We start from the raw sequence: 21,099 nt of genomic DNA, 5'->3' as shown, positions 1-21,099 counted from the left end.
CCAATTCTCCTCCAACTCTTCAATGAAATTGAAAGAGAAAGCTCACTACCGAACACATTCTATGAAGCCATCATAACCCTCATCCCAAAACCAGGCAGGGACTCATCAAAGAAAGAGAACTATAGACCCATTTCTTTGATGAACATTGATGCAAAACTTCTCAACAAAATTTTGGCCAACCGACTTCAACAATTCATGCAAAAAATCATACACCACGATCAAACAGGATTCATTTCAGGGATGCAAAGCTGGTTCAATATATGCAAATCAATTAATATTATTCATCACATCAACAGGAGCAAGAATAAGAACCACATGGTTATCTCAATAGACGCAGAAAAAGCATTCGACAAGATCCAACACCCCTTTATGATGAAGGTTTTGGAAAAATTAGGAATCCATGGAACATTCCTCAATACAATAAAGGCTGTATATGACAAACCTACAGCCAGCATTATACTCAATGGTGAAAAACTAAAGCCATTTCCTCTTAACTCAGGGACAAGACAAGGATGCCCACTCTCTCCACTTCTCTTCAATCTAGTATTAGAATGCCTAGCTACAGCAATAAGACAAGATGCAGACATAAAGGGGATCCAAATAGGGAAAGAAGAAATAAAACTCTCCCTCTTTGCAGATGACATGATCTTGTATTTAAAGAATCCCATAGACTCCACTCCCAAATTACTCAAGCTGATTCAAAACTTTGGCAAAGTAGCAGGTTATAAAATTAACCCCCAAAAATCAATGGCTTTTCTGTATGCCAACAATGAGAAAAGTGTGGCTGAAGTTAGGAAAGCAACTCCATTTGTAATAGCCCCACAAAAAATAAAATACCTAGGAATTAACTTAACTAAAGAAGTGAAGGACCTCTATGATGAAAACTTTAAAATCTTGAAAAAGGAAATCAACACAGAACTTAAAAAGTGGCAAAACCTCCCATGCTCCTGGATTGGAAAGATTAACATCGTGAAAATGGCAATACTTCCCTAGGCTATCTACAAATTCAACGCAATACCTATCAAAATTCCACCCTCATTCTTCAAGGAAATAGAAGAGGCAATCCAAAAATTCATATGGAACAATAAAAGACCCCGAATAGCAAAAACGCTCCTCAACGGAAAGAACACGGCTGGAGGAATATCAATACCAAATTTCAAACTCTACTATAAAGCCATAGTAATCAAAACAGCTTGGTCTTGGCATAAGAACAGACCTCAGGACCAATGGAATAGAATTGAAAACTCAGAAATGAACCTACAGACCTATAGCCATCTAATCTTCGATAAGGGAGCTAAAACAATAGAATGGAAGACAGACAGCCTCTTCAGTAAATGGTGCTGGCAAAACTGGTTAACTACATGTAGAAAACTAAACCTAGATCCTTATATATCACCCTGCACCAGAATCAACTCCAAATGGATCAAAGACCTCGAACTCAAAGCAGACACTCTGAAAACATTACAGGATGGAATAGGAGAAACCCTGGGTCTCCTTGGCTCAGGCCGAAATTTTCTGAATAGAGACCCGGAAACACAACAAATCAAAGAAAGGCTGGACAAATGGGATTGTATAAGGTTGCAGAGCTTCTGCAGGGCAAATGACATAGCTAGCAAGATCAATAGAAAGCCCATGGACTGGGAGAAGATCTTTACTAGCCATACAACGGACAAGGGTCTCATATCTAAAATATACTTGGAACTCAAAAAATTAAACCACCCAACAACAAATCCTCAAAGAAACAACTGCCCAATAAGTAAGTGGGCGAAAGACTTAAAGAGAAGCTTCTCTGAAGAAGAAAGAAGGATGGCCAATAGACACATGAAGAAATGTTCAACATCCCTAGCCATAAAAGAAATGCAAATCAAAACAACATTGAGATATCACCTCACTCCAGTTAGAACAGCAAAAATCAAGAACTCTAACAACAACAGATGCTGGAGGGGATGTGGACAGAAAGGAACCTTACTTCATTGTTGGTGGGAATGTAAACTTGTTCAACCACTTTGGAAAGCAGTATGGAGGTTCCTCAAAAGACTCCACATAGAGCTGCCCAATGACCCAGCAATCCCACTTTTGGGCATTTGCCCAAATGATCACAAACAAGGCCACACTAAAGCTACCAGCACAACTATGTTTATTGCAGCATTATTTACCATAGCTAAGACATGGAACCAACCCAGATGCCCCTCAGTAGATGAATGGATCAAGAAGATGTGGTATATATACACAATGGAATTCTATGCCTCCATCAGAAAGAATGACATTTCCCCATTTGTTAGGAAATGGAAAGGCTTGGAAAAAATTATATTAAGTGAATTAAGCCAGGCCCAAAGAAACATAGGTCCCGTGGTTTCCCTTATTTGCAATATCTAGTATAGGTATGAGTCAAGCGGAAAAAGTCAGATAATGTGATGTTAGGAAAACGAAACCTCAAATATGTATTTAATGTTTTTGTTTCTTTCATGCATGTATTTCTAACGCATTTGTAAGGTTATTTCTTTGTTGCTTTGTATGTCCCTCCCCCACAGTGTAACCCCCGCTTTCACTATATTTGATGTCAGTATAACATGTGGAGGAGATGGGGACAAACAAGTCGTTTAAGGATTCAGGTGGACCTGTTGCAACAATGAGAAGTACAAAATGTCATGTCAAAACCAGCTTTACAATGTCGGTGGGGGGGGGGTGGGGGGGTATGATTGGGTGGGAGGGAGGGGGGAGGCTGGGAAGGGAGGTGAAGGGTAAACAAAGGAGGAGGCTGCAATGCTTGGTAAGAAATGTATGCATTATCCTGCCCATGTAATTGTAACCCCTCTGTACAGTATGTTCTCAAATAAAATAAAATAAAATTTAAAAAAAAAATAAAAATAAAACTACTGAGATCTTCAAATCATGTCTTTAATGCTTGTATATTACTGGAATTAGAGAACATTTTAATACTGAGACAGCATAAAATCTCAAAGAAATCTGGAGAAATCATTTCAATACTACATCTTGTTCTACTAGGATATGAAACGATTTTATATTCAAGACTTTATACTAGTAACTTTTTTCCAGAACTGGATTTTGTTAATATATGTGACTATCCACCAGAATAAATGTCTTCATTTATCCGCATCTTGTACAGACAGCATAGTTAAGCAGATGTGGGAATTCATCAGTAGCACTTTTGAAAAATGCAAAAAATGTGGAGTGGGAGCCAATATGAATATTTTTCCAATATCACCTTCCACATCCTCTTTCTTCCTTCCTAGGAAACAACCCAATCAATAAAAAGGCTTAGTTTTTGGCTCTTCAACTTGAAAGTGGAGGCAGAATGTTATGGATGTCAGAGATGACTGTTCATGGTTTTTTGCATAATAATGTCACATGCAACAGCCCTATGAGTCCTGCAGGACTTAGCATTGTACTTCCTTAGTGATGTGATAGGAATGTCAGACTTACAGGACTTAGTATTGTTTTCCATTTCCATTTTTACCACCTAGCCTACATTATAATACATAGTAATGGAATGAAAAAGTAATGCCATGTTAAGAAAGTCATTTAGGGTTCTGGGAATGTGGCTTCATGGTACAGTGATTGCTTAGCATGCATGAAATCCTGGGTTCAATTACTCAGTACTACATCAACAGAAAAAGAAATTGTGCTGTGCCTCAAGTGGTAGAGTGCTAACCTTAAGCAAAAAAAAAAACAACAAATCTCAGGAAGAGTTCCCTGGCCCTGAGTTCAAGCCCCAAGACTGGCAAAAAATTCATTTAGCTAGTAAATGTCAAATAAAGAACCTACACTTGGAACATATAATTGCTCCTTCCAACTACGACATAACAATAGTTCTTAATTCATGTACTTCCCTATATTAGAAGATTGTTTTGAGGAAAAAAAAAAAAACGTTTGTTTGTAGGTCATCGCAATTAAAGTCAGGAATGTGCTTAGATATCAGGTGCAGATTAATCCTGGAAATTCAAAGATGCCAGGCTTTTGAGTGGTCACTGCTAATCACAATAAGAAGGGTAGTCTAAGTGAGATTTGGAAATCTTTTTGGTCAGTTGTGGCACCAAAAAGGCACCAGCTAATTAATAGTTGTGATAGAAGCGCAGAAATAAATCCAGAAGGAAGAAATAAATGATAATAATTACTAAATTATACCAGAAACTCTTCTAGGGAAACATATTTGTTTATTGAAGAACTATTTATCAACTAGGCTTATTCCTCACTGCCTTTAGCATTCTAAATCACTTAGGCTAGTTCTTAATCTCTGTGTGACAAGTTGTATCTCATTCTATGTTGTTCTTTCATATCTGATCTCCTTTTTTTTCTAAAAATCTCCGTCTTTCTCTATTTCTCTACTAATAATTATTTATTCTAAATCCACTCACGCAGACATCAGAGGATGCTATAGTAAGACTCCAATAGCACATGAACCATTAACGTACCAACATGGAAAAGGATGGCATATTTATTGCTACCTCAATTTTTCTGAAAAGCTGCAATGTCATCATTTGATTCAAATTTCCATTATTTGTGTACAGTGTCATTAAGTGCATATAAATGCAAATATGAGCCGGGTGCTGGTGGTTCACCCCTGTAATCTTAGCTACTCAGCAGGTTGAGACCAGACGATTGTATTTCAAACCTAGCCTGATCAGGAAAGTCCATGAAACATTTATCTTCAATTAGACAGCAGAAACCCAGAAGTGGTGATGTAACTAAACTGGGAGAGTACTCAAATTGAGCTGAAGAACTGAGGGGCAGTGCCCAGGATCCGAGTTGAAGCCCCAATACCAACAGAGAAAGGACAAATATGACTTTAATTTTCCTTAAGAGGAATGACAAAGTTAATAGTAATCTTCACAAGCAGAAAAAATTTTCCAATATGATTCAGTGCACCTACTTTTGCTGAGTTATTTAAGTTATGGCTTCTTTGCTGGACATATTCTCTTCTTTTAAACATTTTCAAATATTACCTTTATAATAAACTTCACCTTATGTTTCTTGGTTCAAAAGAGAAGTCCATACAGTTAATGTCACTTAGCTTTCTTACTATCTCAGTTCAAAGCCAACCCAGGCAGGAGCATCTGTCAAATTCTTATCTCTAATTAAACACGGAAAAATCCAGAAGTGGAGTTTTGGCTCAAGCAGTAGTGTACTAGCTTTGGGGGCATGTGGGCAGGAAAGACACATGTTCAGGGACAGGGTCCAGCCTCTGAGTTCAAGCCCCAGAAGCGGCACAAACTAAATAAACAAACAAGCAAACAAAAAATTCATATATTTCTTTGGGACCATCTTTAAAACACTGGTTTGAAAAGAGGGTCCTTTTGCTGATCATACTTACTGCATCCTGCTTTTTGGAATCCTTATTGCTATGGCGAACTCAGGACCAGAATAAAGGAATGGATATATGACTTTTGCAACAAGAGAATCATCTCAGGAGTTAAATATCCATGCATAAGACATTTTAAAACTCCTTGTTTGTCCCCGTCTCCCATATCTTTGTGTCTTTGAAGTAGAACACTGTAAAACAATGTTATTTCTTTTTTTCTATGCTGGCCTTCAAATGGCATATTTTTTTTTCCTTTTGTAATACTCTCAAGTAGAAGTTTATAGAAAAGTTTAATGAGTAAAGAGCACATTCGAAAAAGTCAGGGACAAAATGTCCTTCAAGCCTTGGATTATTTTCTTGTACAGAAAAAATTAGAGCACAAATTAACTTGAACTTTGTGATTTCTCTATGTTCATTTTCTCTCCTGGATTCAGTTTCTACTTCTAGTAAAAGTTCCTTAAAATGAGTGTTTTCTGGCTTCATTGAAATAGCCCAAAGACATCTTTGGACATGAGTTAACACGTGTTTCAGAGACAACTTATTAACAAGAAAACATGGAATTTACATGGCTCATAAAACATTATCCATGCACATATGACCATATAAGACGATGTTAAGTGAAATGAACCCCCAAATAGCAAAACATCTTGTTTTTTTCTTTCTTACTACTGTTTTTAACGTATCTAACATGTATTATGTGATTTTTTTGTTTTCTATTTTCTTCCTCAATGCTATAAACCTTTTCCACTGTATGTGATGTCAATGACCTGCATCTTGCATATAAATTTTTCTAATGTGGGGAGAGGAAGGGAAATAAAATGTTGAAAGAAGTATACAGTATGAATCGTTGTTAAAATGAGAATAACAAGACATTATGTTGAAAACGAATTTTACATCTTGGGGATGGGAGGAGAGAATTGGGGTGGTGGGGAGAAAAGGGATGGCAGGGGAAAAACAAAGAGGAGGTAACAATGCTCGTTAGATAATGTACTCATTAAATTACTTTTGTAACTCTAACCCCTTTGTCCACCATTTTCACAATAAAAAACATGAGAAAAAACATTATCCTGGAGTATATTAAGTTCAAATTTCCTAAGTGCTCTGGGAAGAAGATTCTCAGAAACATTTTTAGTCAGTGTTTGTGTTGTGCATTATTACCCAAGTATACATAAGTTAAAAGAAGGTGAAATAATAGGAATAGGAGAAAGAGAAGTTCTGTGTTTAAGTATAATGGTTCAATACACTATAGAAGACTATGCAAATAAGACAACTTTGAAACAATAAAGCCAAGGCCAGTATGTAGACTTATGGAGAAAGCATTACTCCTAAGTGGAACATGAAGGATGAGGCCACTGTCTTTCTTCTACTAGCTCTAAATCATGGTAGCTAATCATTCAAATTTGTAAAAAGGAGAATGGAAGAATAATTCCAGTTCCAAGCAAGTCAGATTTAAGAGCAATGACTTAACTGGAAAAAAAGGCCATATTGAGAGAGCAGGAATTATACTAGCAATGAACTGGTGGCTAAGATCACATTTCTTTTTCTTTTTTTCTTTTGTTTTTGTTGGTAGTGGGGCCTGATCTCTGGGCCTGGGCACTGTCCCTCTACTCTTCAGCTCAAAGCTTGTGTTCTACCACTTGAGCCACAGCACTACTTCCACTTTCCTGGTGGTTAATTAGAGATAAGTGCCTCAGAAACCTGTCTACTTCTGCTGGATTTGAACTGCAATCCTCAGATTTCACCCTCCTGATTAGCTAGGATAGTAGGCATGAGCCACTGGCACCCTGCTTAGCATTACATTTCTAACAGTGTACACTCAGCATATGTAATATGTATGTTCATCTATCTTTATATGAACTCAATTTAAAAATCTGGGCTACAGCTTAGATTTAACACTCACAAAAATGTTTGCAGTTCCAAAGTTTATACTACTGGAGAAATACAACCTAAGAATGTAAAGGAGCCTGGGAAGTTCAGTTTGCATCCAGCCTGGGCAGAACAGTCTTTGAGACACTACGTATAACTAACCAGCCAAAAGATGCATTGGAAGAATGGCTCAAGTGATGGAATACTATTTATGAGCAAGAATGCTGAATAAGAGTTTGAGGTTTTTGTATACATATATACTTACAAACATGCACATACACACATAGGCACTTATATGTTCAAACATACATATATAACAATTCTCAGATTGTGTAGAAAAGTTAGAAAATAATAGAGAGTATGTCCCGAGTAAGACTAGAATCAAGTGATAATTTTTAATATTTGAAAGTCCTCAAATGAAATTTCCCCCCAAAAGCTTGAGAATATTACATAGGTGGGAACAGAGATAGTAAGAAACTCAAGTCATCATTAATAAATTATACTTCAACAATTCTTGGAACATTCTACTTTGGGCCTTTTTCTTCTTTGCACATTCCTTTTGAGTTCATGGTTGCTCTATTTCTATTTTATCTGTAAAAACTGCTAAGAAAATGGTTCAACTTCCACTTCTTCTTTAAACACGCCCAGTCTATGTATGAAGGTACATTGTCCATGTTAAGCAATAGGTAGTACTCACTCTCTGAGGAGAAAAGTTCCACAGTTTAAACCTATGCCCACATTAGAGTGTGTAGAATTTAAAGCATTTTGAGACAAACAGTGATATTAGAATTGACAGAATGTCCTTAGGGACATTTCCTTGGAGCTCATTAGTTTTCCCAGGAGAAATATAAATATGCACAAAATTTGGAGCTAATTAGTTAAGTATCTGAATTAAAACTAGATGTTGTGTTAATACAAGTCACCACTGTATTATTGTTACTTCAGAATCCTTCACTACTTCACAATATGTATGAGAAAATGTAAGAAAGGCATTAAACACAATATATTATCTTTTTAAGCATTTAACCCAAGTGGTGAGGGTAATGTCTGAACTCTTCCATTCAATAAAAGCTTGAAGTTTATTAGAGCACTTCCTACATATAAGAATTTGTGGCAGGTTGATTGATAGAGTTATTTCAGCATGGAGATATCCTTAAAAAGAACTACACTTAAAAAGAAAATGTGGCAGTTATGATGTGTCAATGCCTATTGAGGCATTTTCTATTCTAAAGAAGAATCAATTTGAGGAGTCTTCACTCACATCCATAAAGCTCTATGTTCAACCTAATACCTGGTGTTACTTGTCCTACATTTATAATGAGTAGGTGATAAAATATACAAACATATCTTTATACAAACCTTCTTTATCTCTTCTCACGAATTTTAATTTGAAGTCTATTTTATCTGATATTAGGATTGCAACTCCTGCCTGTTTATGGGGGCCGTTTGCTTGGTAGATTTTGTTCCAGGCTTTAACATTGAAAATGTGTTTGTTTTTATGGGCAAGATGTGACTCCTGAAGCCAGCAGATAGAAGGGTCTTGTTTTTTAATCCAACTAGTCCGTCTATGTCGCTTAGTTGGAGAGTTAAGTCCATTAATGTTAAGAGATAGGACTGAGAGGTATTTGGGAGCTCCTGCCATTTTTTCCACCTTCTTGGGGACTGCGAAACCTGGGATCTTCCTATGGTTCTTGGATTCTCAGTTTGTGTTCAGTTTCTTGGCCTTTATTGTGGTCTTGTTGGTTTTCTATGTGTAGGACACCTTTAAGAATCTTTTGTAGGGCTGGTTTGGTGGAGATGTATTGTTTAAATTTTTCTTTAGTATGGAAGGTTTTTATTTGGTCTTCAGTTATGAAGGAGAGTTTAGCTGGGTACAGTATTCTTGGTTGATAGTTGTTTGTTTTTAGGGCATGGCATACATCATTCCAGGCTCTTCTTGCTTTGATTGTCTCTGCTGAGAAATCTGAGGTGATTCTAACTAGTTTCCCTTTATAGGTGATTAATCTTTTCTCCTGACAGCTTTAAGGATCTTTTCCTTGATCTGAATTGATCCTGTGTGGATTATAATGTGACAGCGGGATGTCCTATTCTGGTCTTGTATATTTGGAGTTCTAAAAGCTTCTTGTATTTGAATAGGCCTATCTTTTTGCATGTTTGGGAAGTTCTCTGCTAAGTTCCTGTTAAACAAATTTCCTAGACCATTAACTTCTGTTTCTAGGTGCTCCTCTACACCCATTATCCTTAGAATAGGCCTTCTGATGGTGTCTTCGAAGTGATGGATAGATCTATCATATTTCTTGGATTTTTCTTGGATGGTTGTATGTTCTTTTTCTTCAATGTCTAGGCTGTCTTCAATCCCCGAGATTTGATCTTGTGCATGGTCTTACCTGCTGTGAAGACTTTCTACTTTGTTTCTTATTTCTTTTCCTTCTAGTTGTTCAGCTTTGATGGCTTCAAATTCTTTGTTGAAGTTTTGTTTTAGATCTTGTATGAACTTCTTTACTTCCTTAATTTGGTGTTCAGTATTTATTTTCAAATCACTTAGTTGATTGGATATGGTTTCCTTGGACTCCCATTCCTTCTGTTGGGTTCCATTCGGCATTACCTTTGTGGTCTCCCTGACTTCCCTCAGCTCTTTTTTAATGGATTCCATGAATGCCTTTAGTAATCTTTTTGTATTCTCATCCTTATCTCTCAATTCCTGTATTACTCATTGATTAACTTCCTCCCGTTCTTGAGTTTCCTGTGGTTCTCTTTGAGTGTTCTCAGCCTGCTCACGCCATTCCTGCCTTTCTCTTTGAGTATTCTCAACCTTCTCACGCAAATCCTGTATCAGTTTTTGAGTAGCTTCCTCATGCTTATGATATTCCTGTGTAAACTTTTGGATTGCCTCCTCTCTCCCTATCACGCCCATACATAGTCCTTTGTATGTTTTCAATCCTTTCATTTATCATGTTTTCCAGAAGTGTTTGTAGAGCTATTTGGTAACTCTCCTCTGGATTATTCATTCTCTGTTCTGTCCCCTGATTATCATGAGTGGGAGTTGAGATACCTGAACTTGCCATTTTCCTTGTGGTTTTCCGGCTTACTCTGCCCATTTGTGATGAAATTAACACCAGTTTTGTGCTAGAACACTATCTTAAGGCAAGCATCAAACAAAGTCTGTATTTGCACAGACAATAGTCTGCAGATACAATCTAGTTCTACAGATACATCTATTCAACATCAAACAACTATATATTAATGGGCTACGAACCACAAAGAAGAATTTGGTAAACCAGAAATTATTAGGTTTAGGAAGAAATGTGGGTAAAAAATAGGAATAGAGTGATGTGGGAATGCACCGGGAGTGTTTAAGTCCTAATCTCAAAGCAGGTAATAGGTTTGATAGGATGAAAGTGGAGAGAGAAAAAAAAGAAGAAAGAGAAAGGGAACAAAAAGAGACCAGAAAAAATAGAAAGGTAAAAATTAAAAATATTAGACAGATTCAAAAACAAACTGTTCAGAGAAGAACATGAATATAATGAGAGAAGGGGAGGGATATAAAGGAGATGTGAAAAACTTAAAAATAAAAGTAATTAAAATATTATATAGGTATAAAGAGGTAGTACTACCATTAAGGAATTCAAGTCTAAGAGGTTTTGAGTTGAGTAACAAATTTGTGGATTATGTGTGTACACTATGGGAGATAAGGTCTAATAATCGACTCTGGGTTTATCTGAGGATGTGCAGAACAGCAATTTAGTCACACAAAAAAGAACGAAAGAGAAGAAAATGTGAAAAGGATAAGAAAGAAAGAAAAAAGATCAGAAGTTCAGTAGAGCTAAACAAAAAACAAAACAAAACAAAAAAAACAAAAACAAGAAAAAAATAAAGAAAGCGAGAAAAATGCACACACACTTATACACCTAAAATAAAATTCTAAGAGGAAAAAAATTAGTAGAAAACAATTTTTTTCAAAAAAAGTAAAAATTAAAGATTAATTTTTATAAAAGGTACAACAAAAAAAAGTTCTTTGATTTTTTTGGGAGGGGTGGGAAAAATCCTGTGTATCTCTTGTGTCTGTAACCAGCTTCTTGTTGGAGTTTCTGGTCTGCTTGTGTTCCTGTGGCTTGGTTGGCTACTTAAGTCAGTTTCTTTGAACAGGCAGAAAAATGCTCTGTGATCTTCCTCCCAGATTAGTTCAATGGGAGGGAGATCTGCTTTGAGTATCACAAAAGAGGGAGATGGATTTTTCCTCAATTTGGAGATGCTGTGTTGAGGCTAGGTTCTGGGTAGAGTTGAGGCTTTTCAGCAAACAGTAGCTTTTCCCCGGGGCTGGTTTGTGAGAAATTCACATAGCCCAGCCTGGAGCCACTCTCAAGGTTTCTGTTTACTGAATTTCAATTGATTGTCGGAGTTGCTAAAGGAAGGAGCAGCCTCTGGCTCTGATTAACCCGTGAAGAAAGCCTTTCCTGGGGCTGGCGACCGAGCTGGGTGACTTTTCCCTGGGTGGAGCTGAGTCTGGCCGGTCAGGTTAGGCTCTTGTGACCTGCTAGATGACTCTAGATTTATTCCAAGGCCTGAGTTGGAGCTAGCAGCTCCGCTGAGCTTTGTCAGTATCCAAGATGCAGATCTCCAGTACTGGGGGTGGGCAGGGAAAGGGTGGCCTTCCCTCCTCTGCTCCCTGAGACGGAGTGAGGATGTCAGGTTTCTACTCACGCCGAGTCTTGGTTCCTGGGTCGTCTCTGGTCTGCGAACTGCAGGATGAAGATGTCTGCTCCTTGTTGGTTCTTGCTGGTGTTTAGTAGAAACCACTCTCCTGCCACGTCTGGCTCCTTCGTCCCGGACTCTCTGTGATTCAGGTATGGCGGCTGCAGTCGCCGAAGCCACCGTTGCCCCGCCGCGGTGGCTGCTGGCAAGTGTTGAGGGCTGTCTCCTTTCCTATATTTTCTCTCTCTGGCCTAACTCTCTGTCCTGTGAAGGCACACTTGGTGTGATTCCTTGGCTTAGGACTGTTCACTGGAACTCTAAAACTGCTTTCTATGCGAGAGTTTGTTTAGCTTCCAGCTTCTCCTCCGCCATTTCCTAGGAACTCTCTTGTTATTCTTATTGTATGTAATCTATCATCATTTATTACTATGAATTCAATGTGGGAATCTAGCTTTAAAGGTGTCTAAAATTTCTTCCTTTTCAATCAGAACATTGTCATTATCATGATATGCTGTGGTCATCATCATCATCTTCATCAAAATTATTATTAGCATCAGAAGTGCTAATTATTGAAAGTCTGTTTTGTGTCTATGATTTTATTATTTGTCTTTTTATTAATATGTTTAATGTCACCACAATGAATGCATCCATATTAAAATTTTGAACAAATAAAGAAACAAAAAACTAAACCATATCAGATAGCTTGACTATGTGCATATAACATATTATTGAATAGATTTTTGAAGCATTGCAAATTCCTAACCAATATGAATTAACTTCCTCTCTCCCCATCACTACACACAAATATTTAAGAGTTTCAACAGAAATTTTTCAAGTGATATATTGTAAGTGTTACTACAATATCAAATGCATATCTAAAATTTTCATGAAAGTAATAAACTCTATTTGCTATTGAATTATTAGTTATTTTATTCTAAGAAACTTTTAGAAAAATAGACTACATATCTTTGAAATGAAAAAGGTCAAAATAGTAGCATAAAAGTTTTAGAGAGAGTCTGTCCTCTTTGTCTCTCTCTGTCTCTCTGTCTCTCTCTCTCATATATATATATATATACATTATGTGTAGAAAGATATATTTTTAAAGATTATTTGTCAGAAATATATACATATATCTAAATTTATATGTAAAATGATATATATTACAGTGAAAAATATTAAAACATAATCAATTTTTTTTAATTCATCAAACCAAATGCCAGTAACTCATGCTTATAATTCAAGCTATTCTTGTGCTGAGATCCTAGAATTATATTCGAAACTAGTCCAGACAGAAAATAATTTGTTAGATTCTTATCTCCAATTAACCACTAAAAACAGAAATTAGCTCTGTGCCTCAAGTTGTAGAGTGCTTTCCTTGAGCATAAAAATGCTTAGGGACAATGCCCAGGCCTTGCAAACAACAACCACAACAAGAAAATGTATCACATTAATTTCCCAAAAGCATCTTTTAACTGCTGTGAACATTTCTTAGAAACATGAATATATTCCCTTGGAAAATGTTAAGTTAAAATGTATACAATATTTATGTCTATGTTAAAGACAGGACTATTTAGATTAAGATATTTAGGTAATGATCAGGAATTAAGAATAATGACGGGTAGGTAAAATATTGGGACTGGTCTTTTACTCTATTTTACAATAGTAATAAAATGATATTTTTAATGATTATATAAAATTACTCTTGCTTGTTACTTGAATTTTAATAAGTGATAAATGTTTTTAAATGATTTCCAATGCAAAGGAGTATCAATGTAGAGTGTCAGATACAGAAGCCAGAATACAACAACTGGACCAAAAAATGACAGATATGGAAAAATCACTCAAATTATGCCAAAGGGAAATTCAAGAGAAAGCACATAGTGCCAAGAAATTTAACCTTCATATAATTGGAGTGGACGAAGGTGAGGAATATCAAAGCAAGGGAATGCAACACCTATTCAACAAGATAATCAGTGAAAATTTTCCCCACTTCAAAAAAGAACATCTCACCTACATAACAGAAGCATATAGAACATCCAACAAGCAAGATCCCAGAAGAAACACTTCTAGACACATTATAGTAAAAATGATAGGTCTGAATAATAATGAAACAATCTTGCATGCAGCAAAAATGAAGAAGGAGCTATACAACAATGGGAAAAAAATTAGAATCAGTGCAGATCTCTCCACACAAACACTGAATGCAAGAAAGGCCTGGGAATGTACCATACGAGCCCTGAGAGCCAGTAACTGCCAACCCAGACTGATATATCCGGCAAAGCTAGCATTCACATTCGATGGAGAAGTGAAAATTTTTAATAGCAAAGAAAAACTAAATGAATACATAAATATTAAGCCAGCATTACAAGGAATACTAAGAGCGGGGACACAATCTGAAGAAAGCAACCAGGAACTGGGACCTGCACCCAGACAGACATTAATCAAAGTCTAACTGCGCAAGCACAGGAGGAAAGGAAAGAAGAAAAACTCTCAGGAAAATAGGGAATGACAGGGACAACAATGCATCTCTTTATACTTTCTCCTAATATTAACGGGCTTAATTCGCCAATCAAAAGAAAAAGAACTGCAGACTGGATCAGAAAACATGACCCATCCATCTGTTGCCTTCAGGAGACCCACCTCTCAGCCAAACATACAAACAAATTCAGAGTAAAGGGTTGGCAAAGGATCTACCAATCAAATGCCCCCAGTAAAAAAGCAGGTGTAGCTATCCTGATATATGACAAAATAAACTTTTCATTAAAATCAGTACAGAAAGACAAGGACGGACACTCCATATTAATACAGGGAACAATCCAAGAGGAGGTATTACCATCATCAACTTATATGCCCGAAATATTGGTGCACCCAGATATGTTAAACAAATATTCTCAAACTTAAAGAATAAAATAGACCCCAATACAATAATACTAGGAGACTTTTAACACACCACTCTCTCATCAAAGGACAGGTCTCCCAACCAGAGGATTGGCAAAGAAGCTACCGAGTTAATTGAGGCCATACTTCAAGGGGAATTAACTGACATCTACCGAGTATTTCACCCTAAAACAACACAGTACACATTCTTCTCAGCAGCTCATGGAATTTTCTCCAAAATAGACCATATCATAGTTCATGCAAGGAATTTAAGCAAATACAAAGGGATCGACATAATCCTATGTATCCTATCAGACCACAGTGGAATCAAGCTAGTTCTCAATAACAAACCATACGGCAGAAAAATTTCTCTAATTCATGGAAATTGAACAGCAAACTCCTTAGCAATGCCTGGGTAACCGAAGAGATCAGAGAAGAAATAAAACATTTCCTACAACTCAATGAAAATGAAAACACCTTGCAAAGAAACTAGTGGGACACAGCAAAAGCAGTTCTGAGGGGCAAATTTATTGCCCTCAGTGCCCATATCAAGAGAATGGAGACAGATCAAGTAAATAATCTCATGTTGCAATTAAAACAGCTAGAAAAACAAGAAAAAATGGAACCTAAAGTTACTAGACGGAGCCAGATAACCAAATTAAGAGCAGAGATTAAATAAATACAAAATCAGAAAATTATAGCCACAATTAAGCGAACAAAAAGCTGGTTCTTTGAAAAAATAAACAAAATTGATGGACCGTTGGCAAGATTAATTCAAAAAAGAAGAGAGGAAACCCATATTAACAGTATTAGGGATGCCACGGGAAAAATCACAACACATAACCAAGATATCCAAACAATCCTAACGGACTACTTTCAAAAGTTATAATCTCTAAAAGAAGAAAACCTGGCAGAAATGGATGCATTTTTAGAGAAATACAAGTTGCACAAACTGAGCAAAGAAGAAATAAACCAATTATATGAGCCAATATCCTACAACACGATACAGGAAGCTATCAAAAGTCTTCCAACAAAAAAAAGCCCAGGACCAGATGGAATCAGAGCAAAATTCTATAAGACCTTTAAAGAAGAACTAATACCCATACTCCTCAAGCTCTTCAAAGAAACAGAGAAGGAGGAACTGTCCCAAACTCATTCTACGAAGCCAATATCACACTCATCCCCAAACCAGGCAAAGACCCAATCAAAAAGGAGAATTACTGGCCAATTTCCTTGATGAACACAGATGCAAAGATCCTTAACAAGATTCTAGCTAACAGAATCCAGAAACACATTAAAAAAAATCATAGACTATGACCAGGTAGGCTTCATCCCAGAGATGCAGGGATGGTTTAACATACATAAGTCAATAAATGTAAGCCAACATATCAACAGAGCCAAGGTCAAGAATCACATGATTATTGCAACAGTTGCAGAAAAGGCCTAGAAGAAACATTTCTTAAAACAATAAAAGCCATTCATGACAGACCAATAACCAATATTATACTTAATGGGGAAAAGCTACGACGAATTCTCCTAAAATCAGGAACAAGGCAAGGATGCCCACTGTCTCCACTCCTCTTTAATATAGTCCTGAAACCCTTAGTCAGGGCAATAAGGCAAGACATTAAAGGGATCTGCCTAGGGAAAGAAGTAGTTAATCTATCCCTTTTTGCAGACAACATGATAGTATACCTTCAGGATCCCCAAAACTCCATCCCCAAACTTTTAGAAATCATAAATCACTTCGGCAATGTAGCAGGATACAAATAAACCCACAAAAATCAGTTACCTTCCTGTATACTGACAATGTACAAGAAGAGAGGGAAATAAAGGGAGCAATCCCATTTACAATAACCTCCCAAAAAATAAAAATATTTAGGAATTAATCTAACCAAAGTTGCAAAAGAACTATTTAATGAAAACTATGAAAAGTTAAAGAAAAAAATTACAGAAGACACTAGGAAATGGAAAGACCTCCCATGCTCTTGGATAGGCAGACAATATAGTGAAAATGGCAATACTGCTCAAATTAATATACCAATTCAATGCAATTCTTATTAAAATCCCAATGATGTACATCTCTGAAAAACAGAAAACAGTCCAAAAATTCATATGTAACCACAAAATACCTAGAATAGCCAAAACAATTCTAGGGAATAAAGACAACATTGGAGGTATGTCAATGCTGCATTTCAAACTCTACTACAGCATGGTACTGGCACAAAAACAGACCCGAAGACCAATAGAATAGAATAAAAGATCCAGAAATAAGTCCACATGCCTACAGTCAGCTGACATTTGACAAAGGAACCAAAGACATACAATGGAAGAAACACTGCCTCTTCAACCATTTGTGCTGGCAAAACTGGGCGGCCACATGCAGAAAACTTAAAGTGGACCCAGCCTTTCACCAAGCACCAACATCTACTCAAAATGGATTAAAGACCTTAATATTAAACCTAAATCTCTGAAACCACTGCAGGACAGAGTAGGAGAGACACTTGAACTAATAGGCACAAGAAGGAACTTCCTGAACAGAGTCCCAAGGACACACCAAATTGGAGAGAGACGACGAATGGGGCTACCTTAAAATAAAAAGCTACTGCACAGCTAAATCTATCGCAACCAAGCTAGAAAGACAACCAACTAATTGGGAAAAAATATTTACCAGCAATGTATCAGACAAGGGGTTAACATCCAGTATATACAGGGAACTGAAGAAACTAATCCCTCCCAAACCTAACAAACCAATTACTAAATGGGCAAGGGAACTAAAGAGAGACTTCTCAGATGAAGAATTAAAAATGGCAAAGAAACACATGAGGAAATGTTCATAATCCCTGGTGTGAACGAAATGCAAATAAAGACAACCCTGAGATACCACCTTACCCCAGTCAGAATGTCTCACATTCACAAATCAGCCAACAACAAATGCTGGGGGGGGATGTGGAGAAATAGGAAACCTATTACACTGCTGGTGGGAATGTACACTTATACAACCACTTTGGAAAGCAGTCTGGAGGGTCCTTAGTAAGCTAAAGACTGACCTCCCTTACGACCCAGTCATACCACTTCTATGGCAAATCCGGGTATCTCAACTCCCACTCATGATAATTAGGGGACAGAACAGATAATGGATAATCCAGAGGAGAGTTCCCAAATAGCTCTACAAACACAGCTGGCAAACATGATAAATGAAAAGATTGAAAACCCACAAAGGACTCTATGAGCGTGATAGGGAGAGAGAGGAGGCAATCCAAATTTTATACAAGAAAATCATGAGTGTGAGGAAGCTACTCAAAAACTGATACAGGATTTGCGTGAGCAGCTTGAGAATACTCAAAGCGAAAGGCAGGAATGGCTTGAGCAGGATGAGAACACTCAAAGAGAACTACAGGAATGGCATGAACGTGAGGAAACTAAGCCAGGAGTAATACAGGAATTGAGAGGGCAGGATGGAAAAACACGAAGATCACTAAAAGCATTCATGGGATCCATTAACAAAGAGCTGAAGGAAGTCAGGGAGACCACAAAGGGAATGCTGAATGGAACCCAAAAGAAGGAATGGGAGACCTAGGAAACCATAATCAATCAACTAAGTGATTTGAGAATAAACACTGAACACCAAATTAAGGAAGTAAAGAAGTTCATACAAGATCTAAAACAAAGCTTCAACAAAGAATTTGAAGCCATCAAAGCTGACCAATTAGAAGGAAAAGAAATAAAAAACAAAGTAGAATGTCTTGACAGCAGGTTAGACCATGAAGAATTAATTAAATTTCTGACAGGACAATATCATCACTGTACAACTCGCTTCTATACTCTAAGTTTTAAATTACTATCTAAGTATGTGCATTAGGTAGCTATAGAGGAAAAACTAGAAGCCACACTGGTGGCTCATGTGTTTATCTGAGCTAATAAGAAAGATGAAATCTGAGGATTGTGGTCTGAAACCAGACCAATCAAAAAAATTCCATTAGATTCTGATTTGGACGTAACCAGCAAAAGCTACAAATGGAGATGTGGGATAAGCAGTAAAATTCTAGGCTTGAGAAAACTAAAACAAAAAAACAACAAATTCTGGGACAGAGACAGGCCCTGAGTTCAAGCCTAGTATTTGCACCAAACAAATGAATGAATTAATTAATAAAAATAAATTAAGTGGTGAGGCCACATGTGGGATTGAAGACAGCCTAGATATTATAGAGAAAGAATATACAACCATCCAAAACAAGTCCAAGAAATATGATAGATCTATCCAACACTTGGAACACACAATCAGAAGGCCTAATCTAAGGATAATGGGTGTAGAGGAGCACCTAGAAACAGAAGTAAATGGTCTAGGAAATTTGTTTAACAGGATGCTAGCAGAGAAGTCCCCAAACTTGCAAAAAAAATAGGTCTATTCACATACAAAAAGCTTTTAGAACCCCAAATAGACCAGACCAGAATAGGACATCCCGCTGTCACATTATAATCCACACAGGATCAACTCAGACCAAGGAAAAGATCCTTAACGCTGTCAATGAGGAAAGATTAATCACCTATAAAAGGAAACCAATTAGAATCACCTCAGATTTATCAGCAGAGACAATCAAAGCAAGAAGAGCCAGGAATGATGTATGCCATGCCCTAAAAACAAACAACTATCAACCAAGAAAACTGTACCCAGCTAAAATCTCCTTCATAACTGAAGGCCAAATAAAAACCTTCCATAGCCAAGAAAAACTTAAACAATACATCTCCACCAAACCAGCCCTACAAAACATTCTTAAAGATGTCATACACATAGAAAACCAACAAGACTGCAATAAAGGCCAAGAAACTGCACCCAAACTGAGAATCCAAGAACCATAGGACGAACCCAGTTTTAGCAGCACCCAAGAAGGTGAATAACATGCCAGGAACTCCCAAATACCTCTCAGTCTATCTCTCAACATTACCGGACTTAACTCTCCAATTAAGCGATTAGACTTTCTACTTGGATTAAAAAAACAAGATATTTCTATCTGCTGCCTTCAAGAGTCACATCTTGCCCGTAAAACAAACACATTTTCAATGTTAAAGGCTGGAACAAAATCACCCAAGCAAACGGTCCCCATAAACAGGCGGGAGTTGCAATCCTTATAGCACATAAAATAGACTTCAATTTAAAATTCGTGAGAAGAGATAAAGAAGGTCTCTACATACTAATTAAGGGATCTCTCCTTCAGGAGGATATTACAATTCTAAATATCTATTCGCCAGACAACGGCGCACCCAAATTTATCCAAGAAACACTACTTTCCCTCAAATCCCACATAGATCCGAAGACATTTATTGTTGGAGATTTTAACACACCACTTTCCCCACTAGATAGATCAACTTGGCAAAAACTCAACAGAGAAAACACAGATCTAAACAGCTGCATAGATCACCTAGGTTTAACACACATCTACTGAATATTTCACCCAGCAGAATTAGAATACACATTTTTCTCAGCAACACATGAAACATTTTCTAAAATAGACCACATTTTAGGCCACAAAGCAAACTTGTCTAAATTTAGAAACATTGAATTTATACCTTGCATTGTCTTAGAACACAAGTGAATAAAATTAGAACTCAACACCAAAAGCCACCAAAGAAAGTCCAGTAACACATGGAGGTTGAACAACATTCTGCTGAATCACGAGTAGGTCAAGGAAGAGATTAGAAAGGAAATTCAAATGTTCACGTTATTCAACAAAAATGAGCACACAAATTACCAGCTCCTCTGGGACACATCCAAGGCAGAACTCAGAGGAAAGTTTATAATCCTGAGTTCCTACATCAACAAATTGGAGAGACCTGAAACCAACAATTTAAAGACACATCTGAATCTCCTTGAAAAAGAGCAGCAAGATAAACCCCGGTCCAGTAAATGGAAAGAAATAATTAAAATTAAATCAGAATTGAATGAATTAGAATCCAAAAAAACTATAAAAAAGAATCAACAAAACAAAGAGTTGGTTCTTCGAAAAAATTAACAAAATTGACAGACTCTTAGCAAATCTTATCAGAAAAAGAAGAGAACACACCCAAATAAATAAACTCGGAGATCAGAATGGAAACATCACCACAGAAACAACCAAGATTCAGAACATTATAAGGGAATGCTTCTCAAAACATTATGCTAATATGTTTGAGAACTTGGCAGAAATGGACCTTTTCCTAGCAAATATTGACATGGCAAAACTAAATCAAGATGAATTAAACCATCTTAACAGGCCCATGTCAAGCATTGAAATAGAAACAGCAAAAAGAGTCCTCCCATCTAAGAAAGGTCCAGGACCAGATGGTTTTACAGCGGAATACTACAA

The sequence above is a fragment of the Dipodomys spectabilis genome, unplaced genomic scaffold (genome assembly GCF_019054845.1).
Source record: "Dipodomys spectabilis isolate Male_0828 unplaced genomic scaffold, ASM1905484v1 ptg000131l, whole genome shotgun sequence".
NCBI lineage: Eukaryota > Metazoa > Chordata > Mammalia > Rodentia > Heteromyidae > Dipodomys > Dipodomys spectabilis.
This window is presented reverse-complemented; position numbering follows the sequence as displayed.